Source organism: Triturus cristatus, chromosome 9, assembly GCF_964204655.1.
Source record: "Triturus cristatus chromosome 9, aTriCri1.1, whole genome shotgun sequence".
In the NCBI taxonomy this organism is placed as follows: domain Eukaryota; kingdom Metazoa; phylum Chordata; class Amphibia; order Caudata; family Salamandridae; genus Triturus; species Triturus cristatus.
In genome coordinates, this window is record NC_140592.1 from 586,222,085 (window position 1) to 586,244,864 (window position 22,780).

At 45.6% G+C, this 22,780-nt stretch overlaps 1 long non-coding RNA gene across 2 annotated transcripts in view; it reads left to right on the forward strand.

The window, feature by feature from the left end:
• Positions 1-5,133: 5,133 nt before the first annotated feature.
• The window catches only part of LOC146798357 (uncharacterized), a 175,226-nt gene continuing 157,579 nt past the window's right edge, over positions 5,134-22,780 (forward strand). For both annotated transcript variants that reach the window (XR_014968673.1, XR_014968674.1), the window contains exon 1: positions 5,134-5,517. This is a non-coding gene — a long non-coding RNA (uncharacterized LOC146798357). The remainder of the gene's footprint in view (positions 5,518-22,780) is intronic.

A 22,780-nucleotide genomic window follows, 5' to 3' on the forward strand; every position in this document is an offset into this window, starting at 1 on the left:
AGTCCCTCCCACAGGGAGGGGCCTCACCTGGATGCATCACATGGGCTTTTGCATTTTCCACTAAGTTGGAAGTTGGGATCTCTAGTGCGCTATCAGCTAATGGAGATATAGCTGTACTAATAAAATTTCCCTCACCTGCGCTAGCCGAGGCCGGAGGACAAACCGACTTTTTGCCTGGAATAGTGGTAGTAACTTTGGGGGATTTGAATTTCTCAGCGGGCTTAGGGAGAGACAGGCCGATGGTACTGGAGGTACCAGCGACAGGCACCGTAGAGAGCAAGTTATGATTAATCACCTCCAAAACAACTGGTGAGTTGTCGACTGTAGGAACTAAATTATGTTGGGCAGTAGACGTCACCTTTTTGGCAACACCCCCGCCTAAGCTCTCATCCCTAGATCTTAGCTGCACTTTTATAAAAGATTTCAATGAGAAAAAATTGTCTAGGGTTGTCTGCTCCATTTTAACCATTCGCTCAGTTAGCCCTCTAATTTTATCTAATACTGCCAGAAGTAAAGATTTCATTATTTCCTCCATTTTTTTAACCAGGGAAGAATCTGAGGAGAGGGGCGCTACACTACCAACAATCTGAGTATTGAAGGCGGAAGTTGGATTCCCCTCAGTGGTGCCCTCTTCTTTATCTTCCTGGAATAAACTAGAGTCCCCCCCTGTTACCCTGTTGAGAACGCCCCTCCTAACAGCCGCCCGCCTCTGGTTTTTACAGGTTTTAGATAGTCTTTTTTTCTGTAGGGTAGTAAATCTTCTAGGCTTTAGGGGGACTGGGTGGGTTTCCGCCTGCACCATGGTAGTCGCCGGGGTAGGTGAGATTAGGAGAGTGGTGGGGTCAGCCGAGTGGGAAATAGAAATGACTGACTTGCTTACTGCTACGACTGGGGCCACATAACTTTGGGCATTAAGTGCCGAAGCCGACAGATTCTCAAGCCCTTCTATATTGGCTCTCAAGGCCGCCACACGAGGATGGTCCAAAGGAGAGGGGGCAAGAGGGTGCGGGAGTGGGTCCAATACACGCTCCGGTGAGGGTACCTGAGCTATCGGGCCGATCGAGGATCGTCTATCACCAAATGGGCTACCAGATAGCCACCGCTCGGCCATAGAAATTTCTTTGTCAATGACATTGGCCACACGGGTAATAAACTGATCCATAGTTCCCGCCATACCCCCCACGCTCCCCCTCAGACTTTTACCTGAGCGAGTTGACATTAGTAATACAGGGGCAAACCGTGAAGCAAATCAAAACAAACCCCAGCAGAGTGTATAATAGGCAAAAAATAAATAAAGAATATATGTGGCTGGAACAAGCAAGTATCAAGGAAGGGAGGCCCAGACACATGAACACCTAACATATGTAGGGCAGCTATTTCAAGATATGTTCAATAGTCACAACCCAGTCCGAATCCACAACAGGGGGTGATAGACAATGTTACTCAATGACAGTACCTGGTTAGAGTCAGAAGCGTCAGTACCAGCGATTTAGAGGGGGGGCCCAGCCCAGCCTCCTGCAGCCCCTGACGGCCACAGACGGCCCGCCCTCTGCCCGGGCTCAGCCCGGCGCCGCCCGCGCGCGTCCCACGACGCGGGAGTACAGCAGCAATTTATGGCGCCTCCAGGCGCGATGCGGTTGCTTCCGGGTTCCTTTCCCTGGTTGCTAGGGCAGATGGGATATGTGGTTCCTCCACTCTGCGGCCGCTTCAGATGTCAGCGCGGCGGCGGGAGGAAAGACGACCCTCCGTCAGTATGCCCGGAACAGCAGCACTCGATTATCAGGTAGGCAGGTCTGTGCTAGTGTTTGGCGAGTGAGTAGTCCCCCGCTCCCCCGGAGTACAGCAGCAATTTATGGCGCCTCCAGGCGCGATGCGGTTGCTTCCGGGTTCCTTTCCCTGGTCGCTAGGGCAGATGGGATATGTGGTTCCTCCACTCTGCAGCCGCTTCAGATGTCAGCGCGGCGGCGGGAGGAAAGACGACCCTCCGTCAGTATGCCCGGAGCAGCAGCACTCGATTATCAGGTAGGCAGGTCTGTGCTAGTGTTTGGCGGGTGAGTAGTCCCCCGCTCCCCCGGAGTACAGCAGCAATTTATGGCGCCTCCAGGCGCGATGCGGTTGCTTCCGGGTTCCTTTCCCTGGTCGCTAGGGCAGATGGGATATGTGGTTCCTCCACTCTGCGGCCGCTTCAGATGTCAGCGCGGCGGCGGGAGGAAAGACGACCCTCCGTCAGTATGCCCAGAGCAGCAGCACTCGATTATCAGGTAGGCAGGTCTGTGCTACTGTTTGGCGAGTGAGTAGTCCCCCGCTCCCCCGGAGTACAGCAGCAATTTATGGCGCCTCCAGGCGCGATGCGGTTGCTTCCGGGTTCCTTTCCCTGGTCGCTAGGGCAGATGGGATATGTGGTTCCTCCACTCTGCGGCCGCTTCAGATGTCAGCGCGGCGGCGGGAGGAAAGACGACCCTCCGTCAGTATGCCCGGAACAGCAGCACTCGATTATCAGGTAGGCAGGTCTGTGCTAGTGTTTGGCGAGTGAGTAGTCCCCCGCTCCCCCGGAGTACAGCAGCAATTTATGGCGCCTCCAGGCGCGATGCAGTTGCTTCCGGGTTCCTTTCCCTGGCCGCTAGGGCAGATGGGATATGTGGTTCCTCCACTCTGCAGCCGCTTCAGATGTCAGCGCGGCGGCGGGAGGAAAGACGACCCTCCGTCAGTATGCCCGGAGCAGCAGCACTCGATTATCAGGTAGGCAGGTCTGTGCTAGTGTTTGGCGGGTGAGTAGTCCCCCGCTCCCCCAGAGTACAGCAGCAATTTATGGCGCCTCCAGGCGCGATGCGGTTGCTTCCGGGTTCCTTTCCCTGGTCGCTAGGGCAGATGGGATATGTGGTTCCTCCACTCTGCGGCCGCTTCAGATGTCAGCGCGGCGGCGGGAGGAAAGACGACCCTCCGTCAGTATGCCCGGAGCAGCAGCACTCGATTATCAGGTAGGCAGGTCTGTGCTAGTGTTTGGCGAGTGAGTAGTCCCCCGCTCCCCCGGAGTACAGCAGCAATTTATGGCGCCTCCAGGCGCGATGCGGTTGCTTCCGGGTTCCTTTCCCTGGTCGCTAGGACAGATGGGATATGTGGTTCCTCCACTCTGCGGCCGCTTCAGATGTCAGCGCGGCGGTGGGAGGAAAGACGACCCTCCGTCAGTATGCCCGGAACAGCAGCACTCGATTATCAGGTAGGCAGGTCTGTGCTAGTGTTTGGCGAGTGAGTAGTCCCCCGCTCCCCCGGAGTACAGCAGCAATTTATGGCGCCTCCAGGCGCGGTGCGGTTGCTTCCGGGTTCCTTTCCCTGGTCGCTAGGGCAGATGGGATATGTGGTTCCTCCACTCTGCAGCCGCTTCAGATGTCAGCGCGGCGGCGGGAGTAAAGACGACCCTCCGTCAGTATGCCCGGAGCAGCAGCACTCGATTATCAGGTAGGCAGGTCTGTGCTAGTGTTTGGCGAGTGAGTAGTCCCCCGCTCCCCCGGAGTACAGCAGCAATTTATGGCGCCTCCAGGCGCGATGCGGTTGCTTCCGGATTCCTTTCCCTGGTCGCTAGGGCAGATGGGATATGTGGTTCCTCCACTCTGCGGCCGCTTCAGATGTCAGCGCGGTGGCGGGAGGAAAGACGACCCTCCGTCAGTATGCCCGGAGCAGCAGCACTCGATTATCAGGTAGGCAGGTCTGTGCTAGTGTTTGGCGAGTGAGTAGTCCCCCCTCTCTACTACTCACTCTACTACTCACTCTCTACTACTCACTCGCTACTACTTTCTACTACTCCCTCTACTACTCACTCTCTACTACTTTCCCTCTGCTACTCACTCTCTACTACTCACTCTACTACTCACTCTACTCCTCTCTACTACTCACTCTCTACTACACATTCTCTACTACTCTCTACTACTCACTCTACTACTCTCTACTACTCACTCTACTACTCTCTACTACTCACTCTCTACTACTCACTCTACTACTCTCTACTACTCACTCTCTGCTACTCTCTCTACTACTCTCTACTACTCTCTACTACTCACTCTCTACTCTCTATTACTCATCCTCTACTCCCTACCTCTCTACCTCTCTCTACCTCTCTCTCTACTACTCTCTACCTCTCTACCTCTACACCTCTACCTCTCTACCTCTCTCTACACGCACACACATGCACATATATATCTGCAGATATATGCATATGCATTTATATATATATATATATGTATGTGTATATATATATATATATATATGCATAGAATTAGACAGCAAGACCCCGCACGGATTGAATACAACAGAAGATTTATATAAATGGTTATAATCGTAGTTATGATATCTCAAAACAAACAGCAGAAACTGAAGTCAATAAACGTGCAATTAAAAATGATGAAAACAGGAAGTTCAGCAATTGATCAACTTTAATCTTAGTTTGAGAAAAGTTTACCTCACCCCCCCCCTCCACCCCATCGACAATAGTACAGGTTTTTATCTTCTTGTTTGTAGTTGTAATACATGGGCTCATGTGGCAACACAAAAAGGAATTTACATTGCAATTTTGCACAGGTGAAAGGTAATAGCACTTTTTGGCACACTGAACGCACTTTTTTTGCTAACATTTGCACATTATAGATACGTCTATGGAGAACAAAACCTTACATTGTTTACATGTGAATGCGTATTTTGCACAGAAATCCACATGAAACCAGGATTTTATTGTATTTTAAGGGTATTTCATTTAAATAATATATAAAACAATAATGTATTTATGCAGTTATTTTATAAGAACCTACATGCGTATATTGCACAAGGGTGAGGATGATTTACTATGTGTGGATTAATCAAATAAAGTAATCAATAATAGGATTAAAAATGTGTAATGCGATCATAAAAACCCTAAAAATGTAAACCAATGTAAACAATGGTGAATACATGATGTATTTATACAGCTATAAAAACGATCATTGTTTCTCCAAGAGGAGACCGCTTCTTTACAATAGAGGCTTCTCAATTGTGCAAATGAGGAAAACAAACGGATAGTCTGTCTTCCAGTTTTATTATACAAAAAATGAGCACTTGTCACTTTAAATAGTAGAAGAGAACCATGATATGTCATGTGATCAAGGGCCCTGGATGTCTGAAACGCGTCATGGCGGCTATGCACGGCGAAAATAAATGAAAAAATAGCACAAATTAAGTGGAGTTTGTGCCTTTTTTCGGTAAATACGGCGTACCTACGGGGAACCTATGGGAAAAAGGAGCGAGGAATATTGGTCCAAGACGGCTTCATTGGAGTACACGAACCCCCTCTCGAGTAGGGCGAATCAGCAGGAAGCCAAGTCTGGTGTGAACCGGAAAAGAATCACCCTCCAGGAGGAGGACGCTGAATCAGCCCCCGGATAGAGGAACGTAATCCACCGAGCAAAGCAGAGCGGAGGTTTGGTGTCAGGTGACACCGGAAAACCAGCGGAAGCTTCGTAGGAGGAACGACCCAGGAGTATCCGGTGAGAGGTGTGTGTGACGATTATGAGCAAATAATACAGCTAACATATCGTATAAATCAAGAAAGCAAAGTGCAGGATAATGGCCGCCGACATAGTACGTGGAAGGGAGGAGGCAGCTGAAGGGATGTTCTCTGATGTAGCGTGTCCCCTGTCATGGTCGCAAATCAGTGGGAATGGTAATAGCAACAATAGGGGCAATGTGACTCTGAAAGAACAATACAAAAAACTAGAAAAGCGAATGCGCACAGAACAAACGAAATGGTGGGAACATAAGTCTCTGTCAAGATATTTAGAAGTTGGCAGAATCCCACGAGGTTTGCGCATAATGCTGGCCCCAAGCTATGAGAATCCCAACCCCAGAATGGTACGTGAATGGGGTGAGTGTAACTTAGAATCCTCACGACGACTGGTGGAAATTTTGATCAAATACGCTGAAATTGACAGGAAGGATTTGTTGGAGCAGATTGATGAACACAATCAACAAATAAATCAGACAGAAACTAATGAAACGACATGTAAAATGCGAGATGATATGATGACAAGATTGAAAAAAGAGGAAGAAATAATAAAGAAACGAAAAACATTTAAATTCCAAAGGGATAAAAACGATTATGACCAAGGCCAAATATTTACCTTCTCAAGGAAATATGATGCAATTAAATCAGCACAAAAAAGTGACACTAGAAGGAATACTCAAGCATATGTGGCAAGTAGAGAATTACCGACTACTTCTTCAGTGTCAGATCTTAGCTCCTCCGTGGAGATGGAGTCAGAAGCAGAACATAATACGGGACCAAATGAGGGGGCGAACCAGCAGTTAAGAAGACGTTCGATTGGTGAGGAGTTGGATTTTTTAAGTGAAGCAAGGAGACAAACCCTACGCCCCAGGAAAGAAAGATTCAAACCTGACAAAGGAAAAACAAAAGACGACGAGAGAGAAGGACAAAATGAACAAAAACAAAAAGAAGAACAAGGGTTGGCGTCGAAAGTAATCCCCTCAATGGAAAATACCAATTCAGTCATCAATCTGTCAAATATCAATCTCGATGTGGCGGAGCTACAACTGTTGGCATTGGGACTCACATTTTGCAGAGAAAGTAACTCTGATTATCCCCAAACGCGTGTGGATATTTATAAATTTATTCGAAAATTAAAGTTACGAAAATTTCATCTTTTAAGACAGGACAAAAACAGGGAGGAAACAATACAGGAAGTATCTGATAGCACAGGGAGTGCATTAACAGCTTCGGATATCAACTTGATATGTGACCTCCAGCAGTTACAAAATGATGATGCAGAATCAATGCACAGTGAGTCAACACAGCAAATGATGATAAAACAAGGAATCAATGTCAACTCAGCGCCAAAAACAAAGTTTAAACCAAAATCTAAGTTCATTCCAGTATTACTGAGAGATTCCATCGAAAACTTCAATGAAATTCTAATAAAGGAGGTGAGATCGTTACACTACAAAACCCAAGCGCAGAGAAAAAAAAAAAAATGCACACCAATTGAAATATCAGCAACTAATTAAAAAACTAAGAGACAATGACACAGTGGTAGTACGGAATTCAGACAAAGGCAGAAATGTGGTCGTCTGGCCAAAAACCCAATATTTAGAACAAGCCTCCAAACAACTTGATGATCGAGCATGCTACAGAATCAGCAATAGGATAACAACTAAAGTAGCGCAAATTGAGCTGCATGGTAAACTATTGGCTTGGAAAAGCAGTGGCCTTATTAATCATGAAGAGTTAAAATATCTAAAAAATGATCACCCTGTATTACCGGTAATGTACTTTATCCCCAAAATTCATAAGGACAGCTCCAATCCTCCTGGTCGACCAATAATTTCCGCTATACAAAGTCTCACAGAAAATGTTTCAGTTTATATAGATTCATTCCTGCAGGAATCAGTGAAAGTATTACCATCATACATATAAGATACTACAGACTTCCTGAGGGAGTTACATGGACTTAATCGGCAGGAAGACTATCTGTTGATCTCCATGGATGTATGTAATCTGTATACATCAATACACCATCGTGATGGAATCAAAGCACTGGAACATTTCCTAGGAAAAAGACCAATAGAGTTCCACAACCATAACAAAATGCTAATAGATTTAACGAAGTTTTGTTTGTATAACAATTACTTTTTATTTCAACAGCAAGTATATCATCAGGTGAGAGGCGTAGAAATGGGCGCAAGTTTTTCACCCAGCTACGCCTGCCTCCATATGGGGTGGTGGGAGGAAGTGGTCGTAAAAAACAAATATGTGGAAATTTGGAATAACAAAATAATCAAGTGGGTACGGTTTATTGACGACCTCTTTGTAGTTTGGCAGGGGGATAAAACCAGTGCAGAGGAATTTATCAAAGAGTTGAATATGAATGATGTCAATATTCAGCTCACGTATACCATCAGTGAAAGCAAAATATGTTTCCTGGACGTAGAAGTTTATGTAACAAATAACAAACTAGAAACACGTTTTTACATTGTAAACCTACGTCGGGTAACACAATTCTGCACTCAAGCAGTTTCCACCCCAAACACACAATTTTTAGCATCCCCTATGGGGAGATGCTAAGAATTCGAAGAATATGCAGCAAGGAGTCAGATTTAACCAAAGCTCAAAATGAATATAAGAATTGCTTTTTAGCTAGGGGATATAAGGAAAGTACAATAGAGAAGGCAATAAGTCAAACTCTTTCTAAACAACGAGAGGACCTACTTTTTAAACCTTCCAACAGTAAGAGTAAAAGGGCAAATGACCTAACCACTGAAACCAGCCCACGATTAATCCTAACATACAATAAACAAAGGGACAGCCTGAGGAGAATTGTTAAAACTAACTGGCATTTGGTGCGGAGTGATCCGGTAATTGGCAAGCAAATGCCGGTAAATCCCTTAGTAACATATAGGAAAGCGCCAAGTACAGGGGACTACATAGTCAGTAGTAGCCCGGAATTAATCAAGGGCACTAATTGGCTGTCCAACAGAAAAGGATTCATCCTTGTCTCAACATGCAGGGCTTGCAAATGGGGTGAAAATAAGAACTCATATACTACAATATTCAAGGATAAAATTACAGTCATCAATAAATTGTTGACATGTAAAACGGAGTTCGCAGTGTATGTGCTGGAGTGCTCTTGTGGACTGCGGTATGTGGGAAGCACGAATCTGCAGGTCCACAAGAGGATACTCCAGCACATACGGGCCATCACCAACAAGGATATGAATTATCCGGTGGCCTGTCACTTTGATGAGGTCCATGCTAACAGCCTGGACCATCTAAGGTACTTTGTAATTGACAGTATCCCGCCACCAAGGAGAGGAGGAGATTGGGAGGCTATGCTCCATCGATTAGAAACTAGGTATATCCTTGAATTAGACAGCAAGACTCCGCACAGGTTGAATACAACAAAAGATTTATATACATGGTTATAATCGTAGTTATGATATCTCAAAACAAACACTAGAAACTGAAGTCAATAAACGTGCAATTAAAAATGATGAAAACAGGAAGTTCAGCAATTGATCAACTTTAATCTTAGTTTGAGAAAAGTTTCCCCCCCCATCGACAATAGTACAGGTTTTTATCTTCTTGTTTGTAGTTGCAATACATGGGCTCATGTGGCAACACAAAAATGAATTTACATTGCAATTTTGTACAGGTGAAAGGTAATAGCACTTTTTGGCACACTGAACGCACTTTTTTTGCTAACATTTGCACATTATAGATAGGTCTATGGAGAACAAAACCTTACATTGTTTACAGGTGAATGCGTATTTTGCACAGAAATCCACATGAAACCAGGATTTTATTGTATTTTAAGGGTATTTAATTTAAATAATATATAAAACAATAATGTATTTATGCAGTTGTTTTATAAGAACCTACATGCGTATATTGCACAAGGGTGAGGATGATTTACTATGTGTTGATTAATCAAATAAAGTAATCAATAATAGGATTAAAAATGTGTAATGGGTTCATAAAAACCATAAAAATGTAAACCAATGTAAACAATGGTGAATACATGATGTATTTATACAGCTATAAAAACGATCATTGTTTCTCCAAGAGGAGACCGCTTCTTTACAATAGAGGCTTCTCAATTGTGCAAATGAGGAAAACAAACGGATAGTCTGTCTTCCAGTTTTATTATACAAAAAATGAGCACTTGTCACTTTAAATAGTAGAAGAGAACCATGATATGTCATGTGATCAAGGGCCCTGGAGGTCTGAAACGCGTCATGGGGGTTATGCACGGTGAAAATAAATGAAAAAATAGCACAAATTAAGTGGAGTTTGTGCCTTTTTTTGTCAAATACGGCGTATCTACGGGGAACCTATGGGAAAAAGGAGTGAGGAATATATATGCATATAAACATCTATATAATCTACATATCTATATAAATACAAATATAAATGCATGCATGCATACACATATATGCATACATATGCATGTTATGTACATGAAAGTTTGAAAAACACTAATAAAAGCAAAGCTAAAAAGCCACAGAATTACAAACAGAATAGCTTTAACTTAAACGAGGGCGAGACCTATTGCCTTTTCAATGCTTTTTTACTTTGGTTCCATCAGGAAGGCATTCAGATGTGTCACACATTTGCCATAAATTCTGAATGTTAGCACTCTAGTTGCTCATTAGATAACTGTAGTAAAGCTACTGCTCACCAGGTAAGTCTGCTGCTGGTATTCAAAGTGCATGTTTCAGTCTGCATGTCAGATTTTTTTAATGAAATAGAAGAGGATTTGAGAAGTCAAAATGTGCCCTAATTTTTCTTTCTGCAGCACTAATAATAATTTCTATGGCAAAATGATCCCCATCATTTTGTTCCTTTGCAAGTTAAATGTTTTAAGTGTTCTCACTTTATTCCAATCAAGATGGCTTCAGGTGTGCCATACTTTTGTCATAAGTAAGACTGTTAGCGCTCTAGTTGTTCTTTAGAACATTCTGGGACATTCTGTCATTGGGCTATACTTGGGCTACATTTGGGCTCTTTTGTCTCTGGTGGCCATCTTGGGAGACTTATTTGTTATGAAGTTTCCTAATTTCCTCATTTACTACAGTCTCCTCAGTAGGAATACTTTCAGTTTTTTAATTTGATTCCATCAAGAAGGCATTCAGATGTGTCACACATTTGCCATAAATTCAGAATGTTAGCACTCTAGTTGCTCAATAGATCACTGTAGTAAAGGTACTGCTCACCAGGGAAGTCTGCTGCTGGTATTGAAAGTGCATGTTTCAGTCTGCATGTCAGAATTTTTTAATGAAATAGAAGAGGATTTGAGAAGTCACTCAAAATGTGCCATAATTTTTCTTTCTGCAGCACTAATCATACTTTCTATGGCAAAATGAACCCCCTCATTTTGTTCCTTTTTAAATTAAATGTTTTAAGAGTTACCACTTTATTCCAATCAAGATGGCTTCAGGTGTGCCATACGTTTATCATAAGTAGGACTGTTAGCACTCTAGTTGTTCTTTGGCACACTCTGGGAAGCTGCAGTAGAACACAAAGGAATCAACTGACAGTCTCTGCCCTTGTTGGATGTACATGTTTTACTGAGAATGTCAGACTTCATTCTCACATGACTGAGAAAGATAATGTGAATTTACAGAAAATATGCTCTCCGTTTAGCTTATAGATCACCTTCCAAACCTCTGTGGGAAAAGCATGAAAAAATAGTTTTCTCTCAAACATGATTCATGATATCCCAGCAGAAGGCTTTTTCACATGGTAAAATCACCTTAGAACATACCACAATTCCTAAAATGAGTATGGTACCATCAACAAATGATTTATAATGTAACTAAAGTCTTAAAACCTTCCATTAACTGCAATGCTTTTTAATGAGGTGCTATCGTGTATATTGGTCCCAAGATGGCTCCCAACACTTCTTGGATGAAGTGCTGACAGCCAATCAGATCTCACGATGAGATGTGTGGTTAGGCTCCTCCCAGATATATATGTGATTTTACTTTTGATTTTCTCAGGAACTACTGAACGGATTTACACCATTTAAGCAAAAGGCACGAGTCTGAACTGAGGACTACCTCTCTGCCAAATTTGGTGTAATTCCGTTCAGCAGTTCGGGCTGTAGCTGCAGCTAAAGGTCCTATATATATATATTTTGCAGTTTTATATAGCGCAAACTCAACCCGAAGGGATCAGAGTGTTTTACATGAGCACCAGTAGCAATACAGATGGACGCATTCATTTTAGGTACGGAGAGACTAAGTGATTTGTCCAGAATCACAGAATGCTTGAGCCTCCCACCAGACTCAAAACTGGTTTCCCAGCTTCAAAGTCATCACTCTAGCTGTTAAGCCACATCCTTTCCTACCATCATATAATATTCCCCACTTGTAATGCAGGGTCCACACCATGATTATACAGCCTGTCACAAAATATTACACATAGATCTCTGTAGCCCATGCATAAGCCATTTGAGCCAATTTGCCAGGAGTAAATTTTTTCTATTTCCAGCAGTGACTAGGGCATAAATGTATTTTTATTCCTGTGGTAATAAAGAGGGTAGCAGCAGCAGTAATGTTTTTCTTCTCGAAAATTCAACATTCAGATCAAATTGCAGGGTAATGAATGATATGTTTAGTGTGGGATGCATCCATGTCATGCTGGAGCAGATAAACACTAGGGGTGAGTGGAATTGCGGGACTTTGATTTCACAGAATTCTGCAGAATTATAATAAAATTCAGCAGAATTCTGTGACAGGGTGGAGTAGGCATTTGGTTCTGTTTCCTTAGCAGAAAAATGCACCCTCATGCCCACAAATGGATGTGAGGACGCATTTTGTGTTAAGAAACAGCGCTGCCAAAAACCAAATGCACTGCAGTGCATTCCTCTCTGCTCCCTTACCTACTCTGCAATAATGACTGAGTATATAATGGTGCCGAGGAGCATGCACTGCAGTGCAGTCAGTGGTTTCTAAACAGGGCCAGAAGAGGGAGCTGTCCCTTTATGTTAAAAAATCACTGAAGATTAAACTTTAACCTGCAGTGTTATTTAAAGATAGAGAACTGCTCCCTTTTCCAGTCCTTTAAAAACCAAACACTACAGATTACTTCCGCCGGTGGAGCTGCGGAAATTATTTGTAATTCCGCCTTACAAGAGTAATGTGGAATTACCAAATTCCTGCCAGTGGAACTAAAACTTCTGCCCAGGTCTAATGAACACATGCATTCAGGGATGCCAATACCTGCCTCACTACAACCGCATCGTTCATTTATTTGCGATTAATGATACCTTGGGAATCATATACAAAGATTCCATTTCAGGAATATAAGGAGTCACAATTTGTGATTCCTTAAATGGAATGTACAAATTGGATTTGTTAGAAGTGGTCACAATTTCCGCACCAACTTCTAATGAGTCCTTAGTTATTTTGAGGACAGACCTATGTATAAATAGGCTGGTTGTCAAAATGCTGATTCGTAGTGAGTTGCAAATCGACATACCTCATTAATATTCATGAGCTAGGTCGTACATTGAGACACAATATGATTAGGATGCAATGAAAAGCATGGAAGGCATGGTGTCCAGCTGGGTTTAGCACTGCAGACCACTATGTCTGTGATTGCCCTTAAAAAAGCAATCTTTAAATTAAAAAAAAAATGCAACCTGTTTTCCGCAAAAAAAGAAAAAAGAAAAATGACACAAACCTTTATTGTAAGCATGCAGTGGTCTCATGGACCACTGTCTACTCATAAACAAACTGTTTTTGTGAACATTCACGATGGGAAGGTGTCCCTGGGATGCCTCCCCATTTGCGAATGGCTTACCACCTCCTTTGAGGAGGTGATAAAAAATTCCTGTTTTGTGACCGGATATCGGTCACAAAACATTAATACATAGCTCAAAAATTAGGTGTCAGGAAGGAATGTATGACGTAACTACGCATACATTCCTCATGCATGGCTGTACAACAGGGTCGTTACAAAGACTGCGTTGCTACCATACGTGCCATTACATCACAAGTCGTAACTTGGTGCAGGGGGCGCGCTGGACTTAGGAATAGTGTTAATTACTATTCCTACTCCAGTTTGTACAACAGCAGGGAAGGTGTTAGATTTAATATCCAACACATTCCCTGGTGTTGCACGCCTCCTACAGCAAGTCGTTGTTACGACTTGCGATGTGATGGCACGCGTGGTAACAACGCGGCCGTTGTAACAAGTGCGTTGTAAGGCCATGTGTTGTGGAACCAGCGTTGTATACGCTGTTTCCAATCTGGAAGGGATGCCCTTAACATGCCCCTTCTAAATACTGAGTCTTTATTTATTTCTAAACACAATTAGCTATTTGGTAAGATTCTGTAATCCGTTGCCGAATTGCTATTTGGGTTTAGAGAATTAAAAGAACCCATTTTGCAGTGAGAAAGGCTCTGATTTTACAAATCAGAGCCTTACCGACTGTAAAGTATCTTCAAACATGAGGACCTTACTTTCTAGAGCAAGCATATTTATCCAGTTCTTGAATGGAACATTCATTTGGTTCTGATTGCGATTCTATGCCGCTGACAGCTGCTACTTATGATTGCCCCGATTTTAACTGCCACATCAGATTAGCATAGGGTATTTCCCCTAGAGGGAAGTTAATCTTCATGTGATTAGCTTCTGCCTTTAAATAACTGAACTCTGTACTGTTTATTTTTTTTGCTCGGTTGATTTTCGACTGTGGTGTAAGCAGGTGAATATTGATTTATGATTGAAGTTATTGATTTGCGATTATAACCTTACCAATTTGTAATAAACCTTCATGGCTCACAAATGTACTCTTCTCTGTCTTTACTGTGGGGCAAAATATGCTTCACCATGATTGAAATGTTCAAATTGATGATTAATACAGAAAGGTTGTGGTCACCAGAAGTCATACCTGAGGTTTAGGCGTTTAAGGCAATAGCAAGCTGTTACTTCTGAGTTTAAGTAAAGATGGTATTTATCAACACATATAATTGATTGTGAATATTTTACCACAGCAAGCTTGTGAATAATAGATGTTTGTTATTTAATTTACAGCCCGAGGCTAGCTGGAGCCAGAGGTCTGGCTGTGGCCTGGTTCTGACACCCAATTAAAGGATGAGACCCAGACAAGCCAGGGTACTGCTTGTCTCCCCCTCAATTATGAAATTAAAAAAATATATACAAACAGGCAGTATCCTACAAAATGAGGAAGTTGAAAACTGTGTCATTTAAAATGCAGAACTAAGTGAAAATATGTCTTGCGGACTGCAGCTGGTTTAGCGCTGTTTTATTTATTTATTTATTTTTTTTTTTTTTTTTATAAAGCGCATAGTCACCCGGAGGTATCCCAGCGCTAAAAACCCTAATTCAACAAATCTGAGGCCCGGGAGCCAAGAGCAAAAGAGAGGAAGGGTGGGAAATCAAAACAGGGGGGGGGGCATGGAAGCTAGGGAAAGAGATGTGTTTTTAGCAGCTTCCTGAAGCGCAGATATTGTGGTTCAAGACGTAAATCATGGGGGAGTGAATTCCAAAGACGGGCAGCTTGTACCGAGAAGCGTCTTCCTCCTGATCGGGCTTTCCTGAATCTCGGGGTATTGATGAGGTTTTCTGCGTTAGAACGGAGGGATCTAGTGGTAATGTAAGGGGTGACAAAATTGCTGAGGATTGGGGGCCCTTGGTTATGCAACGTTTTGTGGACCAGGCACAGGGCCTTAAATTTGACTCTCTCCCTTATGGGGAGCCAATGGAGGAGTTTGAGAGCGGGTTTAGCAGATGATCTGGCCGGGGTGTTTGTGATGATCCGGGCAGCAGTGTTCTGAATTCTCTGCAATTTATTAAGGGTCGCTTCGGGAGCGCCCAGATAAATCACGTTACTGTAATCTAGTCTCGATATTATGAGACCTTGGATTAGCAGTTTTTGGGATTTAGGGGGAAGAAGGGGCAGGACTTTCCTCAAAGATTTTAGAAGACCGAAGCAGGTCCCTGCTACCTTCTTTGCTTGCGGAATAAATGAGAGATCGGAGTCGATCCATACTCCCAAGCTTTTCACCTCTGTTTTTGGGTCAGGGAGAGGACCTAGACAGGCTGGCCAACTGTCCAGGGGGAGTGAGGTTCCTTTCGGGCCAAGTATAAGGACCTCCGTTTTTGTCCCGTTTAGTTTTAAGGCTGATCTATTCATCCAACGATGAACCTGCGTAAGGCAGTTGAAGAGATCAGCTTTCTGTTGTTTGGGATGGGACAAAGACACCACTAATTGTGTGTCGTCAGCATAGCTGACGACGCTCACTCCGAATGGGGTGATAACCTCCTCCAATGTGGACATATAGATATTAAATAATGTGGGGCTCAGGGAAGAGCCCTGAGGCACACCACATTGGAGGGGCATTTCGGAGGAGCGGGCGTTCTTCTCCCAAATCTGATAGGACCGTTGGGCCAGGAAAGATGACAGCCAGGATAGGGCTGTACCTTCCACTCCAACTCTTGCCAATCTTTCGATAAGGAGTTGATGGTCGACGGTATCGAACGCCGCGCTAAGGTCGAGGAGGATCACTGCCACTGATCCTCCCCCATCCAGTAGCGCTCTGGCCTCCTCTACCGCTGCCAGGAGGGCGATGTCCGTGCCCTGCCCTGGTCGGAAGCCCGTCTGGGAACTTTTTAGCTTGTTATTGGCCTCTAGAAACTGCGAGAGTTTCCTGTTGACTAATTTTTCCGCGATCTTGCTGACTCCTGGGAGTAGGGAAATGGGCCTGTAGTTCGCCAGGTTCTCAGGATCGAGAGAAGGTTTCTTCAGTAGGGCTTTTACCACAGCTTTCTTCCAGCTCGAGGGTACGACTCCTTGTTGGAGTGAGGTATTAATCAAATGAGTAAGGGAGGGGATGATAGTGGGGGCTACCTCCTTAAGGATCCGAAGAGGAGCAGGGTCCCTAGGGGAGCCGCTCTTCATGGAGTTGAACGTATTTCTCACTTCGTCTATTGTGACCTGGCCCCATGTGGACAGACAAGTGGACGATGTCGTGTATTGGGAAACAATTTCTTCCCCTGGGCTCGAGGGAGGAATTGAGTCCAGAATAAGTCGGATTTTGTCATGGAAGAAATTAGCCAATTTTTGGCATTTCTCCTGGTCTGCTTTAGGGTCGGAAGGAGGTCCCAGTCCTTGTTCTGGGGGTTTTGAGAGCTCTTTAAGGATGGCGTATGCTTCCTTACTGGAGCATCCCGCTTTTTCTATTCTCTCCTGATAAAACGCGCTTTTGGTTTTGCGAATAGCGATTTTGTAGCTTAGAAGAGAGGTAGAGTAGGTGTTTTTATTGGTTCCTGATTTTTCACGTCTCCAAGCGCGTTCGGTTTTTTTGCAGTCTTGGCGCAGAGCTTTAAGCTCTGGAGTATACCATAGAGCGGGGGAAATTCTCTTGGGCTGTTTAAGGGTGGTGGTTTTCGGAAGCATCGTATCAAGGGACGAAGTGATCCAATCACAAAATTGTTTGTCAGCCGTGTTGGGGTCAAAGGAGAGCTCGGGAATGGAGTCTGCAAGAGAAGCAGCCCATTTCTCCGGTGACAATTTGCGCCATTGTCGGTCGGTAACCTGGATTTTAGGGGTTAGGAGAGTAGGTTTGGGGATTTCCCAGGAAAAAGGGACCAGAAAATGGTCCGTCCATGGTAGGGTCACAGGTAGGTTGGTGGTCACCGCTGCTATATTGGTGAGGATAGGGTCCAATAGATGGCCCTTCTCATGGATAGGCTCGTTATTCACTAGATGTATCTTTAAAGATGTTAAGTCGTGTCTAATATCCGAGGCTACTCGATCCATGGGGTCTAGGAAGTGGAAATTCAGGTCACCTAGTATAAGGAAGTTGGAGGTGGAGGAAGCTAATTGTGATACAGATTCGAATATGGAATTGATAAAATTGCCTGGGGCTCCTGGGGGGCGATAGATCAGTAGCCCTGCCAGGGAAAGGGATGAGGAGATTTGGATGGAGAATTGGCCGCTCTCGCAGTCCTCGATACCAGCGTTAGCCATCCTACAGGTGAATTGTTCCCTGTGAATTATAGCTACCCCGCCTCCTCTCCCTTTAGGTCTATTTAAAGCTTGGCAGAAGTATCCAGTGGGTAGGGCCGCGACGACGTCAGGGTCGGTGTTATCTGATAGCCATGTTTCCGTTAAGAACAGTAGGTCAAGATCCTGATTCTGAATCAAAAGGTTTACTTCGGAAGCATGTTTGGGGAGCGAACGGCAGTTAAGAAGTCCCAACTTCAAAGGGAGTGTGGTAGATTTCAGGGGGGGAGTCGGATTGCATCGAGGACAGAACGAGAAAGCATTACCTGCGGTGAGCGTGTGGTAGCAGGTAAGGATGTTCTTAGGTCGAAGGGAGCGCAATATATCTGCTGTGTACGTCACTCGGTCCTGAGGGCCACCCGGCAGAGTAACGGGGCCTAGGGCCGTCCGGGGCCGGACGGGCCCAGACGGGCTTGCCTTTGGCGCGCCTTTGGCGCGCTGACGGCGCGCCCGCTGCGCCCGTCCGCTGCGCGTCCGGTGATTGCACATCCTTATAGGTAAAAAAAGTGGCGGGTGGGCGTGGCCTCAGGTGGGCGTGGCCTCGCTTCCTCGCCGTGAATGGCGGCGAAGAGTGATTTCCTGGCTATCTTCGTTGCAGCGAAGGGGTCGCTGTTTGTGCGTGACTCTAGCCCGCTGCTGTGATGCTTGCCGGGTGAGTGCGCTTTAAAAATGCAGTTTTACGTGGTGACACAGAGTAAACAAAGTGACAATTTTTAAAATAATCGGCGGTCTCCCGGCTTCCGCCTCAGGAGATTGAAAGGGTTCTGGTAGCTTAGCGCTGACAGCAGCGTATTTATGCTGTGGGAGTGGGCGTGGCCTCAGGTGGGCGTGGCCTCGCTTCCTCGCCGTGAATGGCGGCGAAGAGTGATTTCCTGGCTATCTTCGTTGCAGCGAAGGGGTCGCTGTTTGTGCGTGACTCTAGCCTGCTGCTGTGATGCTTGCCGGGTGAGTGCGCTTTAAAAATGCAGTTTTACGTGGTGACACAGAGTAAACAAAGTGACAATTTTTAAAATAATCGGCGGTCTCCCGGCTTCCGCCTCAGGAGATTGAAAGGGTTCTGGTAGCTTAGCGCTGACAGCAGCGTATTTATGCTGTGGGAGTGGGCGTGGCCTCAGGTGGGCGTGGCCTCGCTTCCTCGCCGTGAATGGCGGCGAAGAGTGATTTCCTGGCTATCTTCGTTGCAGCGAAGGGGTCGCTGTTTGTGCGTGACTCTAGCCCGCTGCTGTGATGCTTGCCGGGTGAGTGCGCTTTAAAAATGCAGTTTTACGTGGTGACACAGAGTAAACAAAGTGACAATTTTTAAAATAATCGGCGGTCTCCCGGCTTCCGCCTCAGGAGATTGAAAGGGTTCTGGTAGCTTAGCGCTGACAGCAGCGTATTTATGCTGTGGGAGTGGGCGTGGCCTCAGGTGGGCGTGGCCTCGCTTCCTCGCCGTGAATGGCGGCGAAGAGTGATTTCCTGGCTATCTTCGTTGCAGCGAAGGGGTCGCTGTTTGTGCGTGACTCTAGCCCGCTGCTGTGATGCTTGCCGGGTGAGTGCGCTTTAAAAATGCAGTTTTACGTGGTGACACAGAGTAAACAAAGTGACAATTTTTAAAATAATCGGCGGTCTCCCGGCTTCCGCCTCAGGAGATTGAAAGGGTTCTGGTAGCTTAGCGCTGACAGCAGCGTATTTATGCTGTGGGAGTGGGCGTGGCCTCAGGTGGGCGTGGCCTCGCTTCCTCGCCGTGAATGGCGGCGAAGAGTGATTTCCTGGCTATCTTCGTTGCAGCGAAGGGGTCGCTGTTTGTGCGTGACTCTAGCCCGCTGCTGTGATGCTTGCCGGGTGAGTGCGCTTTAAAAATGCAGTTTTACGTGGTGACACAGAGTAAACAAAGTGACAATTTTTAAAATAATCGGCGGTCTCCCGGCTTCCGCCTCAGGAGATTGAAAGGGTTCTGGTAGCTTAGCGCTGACAGCAGCGTATTTATGCTGTGGGAGTGGGCGTGGCCTCAGGTGGGCGTGGCCTCGCTTCCTCGCCGTGAATGGCGGCGAAGAGTGATTTCCTGGCTATCTTCGTTGCAGCGAAGGGGTCGCTGTTTGTGCGTGACTCTAGCCCGCTGCTGTGATGCTTGCCGGGTGAGTGCGCTTTAAAAATGCAGTTTTACGTGGTGACACAGAGTAAACAAAGTGACAATTTTTAAAATAATCGGCGGTCTCCCGGCTTCCGCCTCAGGAGATTGAAAGGGTTCTGGTAGCTTAGCGCTGACAGCAGCGTATTTATGCTGTGGGAGTGGGCGTGGCCTCAGGTGGGCGTGGCCTCGCTTCCTCGCCGTGAATGGCGGCGAAGAGTGATTTCCTGGCTATCTTCGTTGCAGCGAAGGGGTCGCTGTTTGTGCGTGACTCTAGCCCGCTGCTGTGATGCTTGCCGGGTGAGTGCGCTTTAAAAATGCAGTTTTACGTGGTGACACAGAGTAAACAAAGTGACAATTTTTAAAATAATCGGCGGTCTCCCGGCTTCCGCCTCAGGAGATTGAAAGGGTTCTGGTAGCTTAGTGCTGACAGCAGCGTATTTATGCTGTGGGAGTGGGCGTGGCCTCAGGTGGGCGTGGCCTCGCTTCCTCACCGTGAATGGCGGCGAAGAGTGATTTCCTGGCTATCTTCGTTGCAGCGAAGGGGTCGCTGTTTGTGCGTGACTCTAGCCCGCTGCTGTGATGCTTGCCGGGTGAGTGCGCTTTAAAATGCAGTTTTACGTGGTGACACAGAGTAAACAAAGTGACAATTTTTAAAATAATCGGCGGTCTCCCGGCTTCCGCCTCAGGAGATTCCGCCTCAGGAGATTGAAAGGGTTCAGTCTCAGGAGATTCCGCCTCAGGAGATTGAAAGGGTTCAGTCTCTAACGTGAGAACAAGCTGAATGCTCTGTGATCATAGAAAGTTTTATTCATTTTATTGCCTTTACTGGAGTGTGGGGCTCCTTGAGAAAAACTTGTGTTTTATGCGTAGAGGGCTAGAAGAGTACTAGGGGGTCAGTCTGTGGAAGCACATGCCCATTGCTGGGTGTGCTACCCTAGTGGCCGCAGAGGTAGCTGACAAGATGTAGTATTTCACCATGAAGGAAGCTGTTATCAGTAAGTTTGGTTCGACCTCTGAGAAATATTGCCTAAAGTTCAGGAATTATTAGAAGCAGTTACACCAGTCATGGGTGGATTTTGTGGATACACTTAGCAAGGTACTATGTGACTGGGTGAGAAGCAGTAGAGTAAAGGATTATGATGGGCTATACAATGTGATTATGAAGGACCACATTTTAAGTAATTATTTTACAGAGCAGTGCCAGCATCTTATGAACATCAAGATCACTGTGCCCATAGAGCTTGGATAGGAGGCTGACCTCTGAATCAGACCCAGTTTGTCAAAAAGGTACCTTGGAGTGACCACAGGAAGTGTGGTTTAAGTTCAGATGAACACCGACGGGAGAAGAAGGCCAGGAGAAGTTCCAAAAAGACACCAAAATAGTTTAGAGTGACAGGATTTCCAAACCTCTGGAAAGTACAGATGGGGAGGTTTTGGTGGGCACCCTTTCACTCTCCCTGGTGTTATGACTGTCTCCAGTCAGGGCACAGGAAGTGGAACTCTGTGAGTCTCACGAAGCCCCCCACCATTGGGCACTCCAAAGGATTAGGCACAAATCATTCCCAGGCGGAGAAGATAGAGAATGCGCTCATATCCCTTAGTTGGGAGGTAGACCCATAAGGTAAGCTGGCGATGCCTGAGGGGGCGTGAATCACTTCCGGGAAGTTACAGTGAATGGGGTCCCTGTCAATGCGCTGCAGGATACCTGTTCAGGCCAGGCCATAGTGGTGGCAGTGATGGTTTCTCAGAACAGTATTTGCCAGGACAGGTCTACTCGTTAACGCAGGCCTTTGGGCAGGAATATGTATGCCCTATAGCCACGGTATTCTTAGAATGATAGGCTGTACTTGTTCAGATAAGGGTCATTATCTGAATCCTTGACAATGTGCTCCCACCGGCAAGACAGAAGACAGGAGGGACAGGCTGTGTGAGTGCCTCAAAAGCACAGATTCCAAGGGGTACTGTCACTAAACAGAAGGTACAGAAGGCCATACAAAGAGTAAGGGGTAGGAAGTTGTTGTCATCTACAGTGGGAGAACCAGACAGTCAGGGATTACCTGCTCTGAGAGGAGAGCACCTGAAGAATGACGCAGGTGAGGCCACTTCTGACCTGCAGGTGAAGCTTACACTATCTTAGCGCCAGCAAACTGGAGAAATGCACCATGTTGTCCCCTACACGACACCGCCTGGATGGTTCACTGACAGAATATCGACCTCAAAAATACAGATGTGAAAAATATTGAGGTAAAAATATATCGATGTCAAAAATATAGTTGTACAAAATATCGATTTAGTGTTTTTCAATGTTAATTTCCATAGGAAACTTTAGACAAGGCTACAGGTCAAACGGGTGAACGGAATTACCCCAAATTTGGAAGGGAGAAGGGTCTTGGTCTAGAAAGCACGCTTTTGTTTATTTGATGTAAATCCATTCAGTAGTTTTTGAGAAACATCAAAATTTACAGATATCGATATTTGGGAATTCTGCCATCTGATTGGCTGAGGCATTACGAGCACGAGCTTGTGGTGATTGGCTGTGAGCGGTGCGAATGGTTGCAACTAGGAAGTGTTGGCCGCCATTTTGTGATTCCATTGAAGCGAGTAAGGGGAAAAAAGGGAGAAAAAAGTGGGAAAGTGGGGGGTAGGAGCGCTGTGAGCTTTGTAGGGTGGGTAGGGTGTGCTATAGAGGGAGTGTGAAGCTAATTATTTATCCCTACTGGTGTGAAATTGCTGTTTTACCCACTGTGAGATGGTGCTGAGGTGAGGTGCCGGTACACTCTGGGATGAAACCGTGCGTCTAAACTGTGAGCTGAGTGCTGTAAAGTGATGTGCTCTGGGCGCTGTAGCATAGTGGGCACTGTAGCATATCTGTGCAGGTGGTGTTAGTATGCGTTTAGAGTATAGCGGGAGTGGGAAGCAAAGTACTTAGTGGTATCGGCATGAAGACTCAGGGATGAAACTGAGTGTAATTTGTGAGTTTATTGCTGTGAAGTGATGTGCTGTGTGCGCTGTAGGATACAGGCCTCTGTAGCATACCTGTGTAAGTAGTGTTAGTGGGCATTTATTCTATACAGGGAGTGTGAAACGAACTACT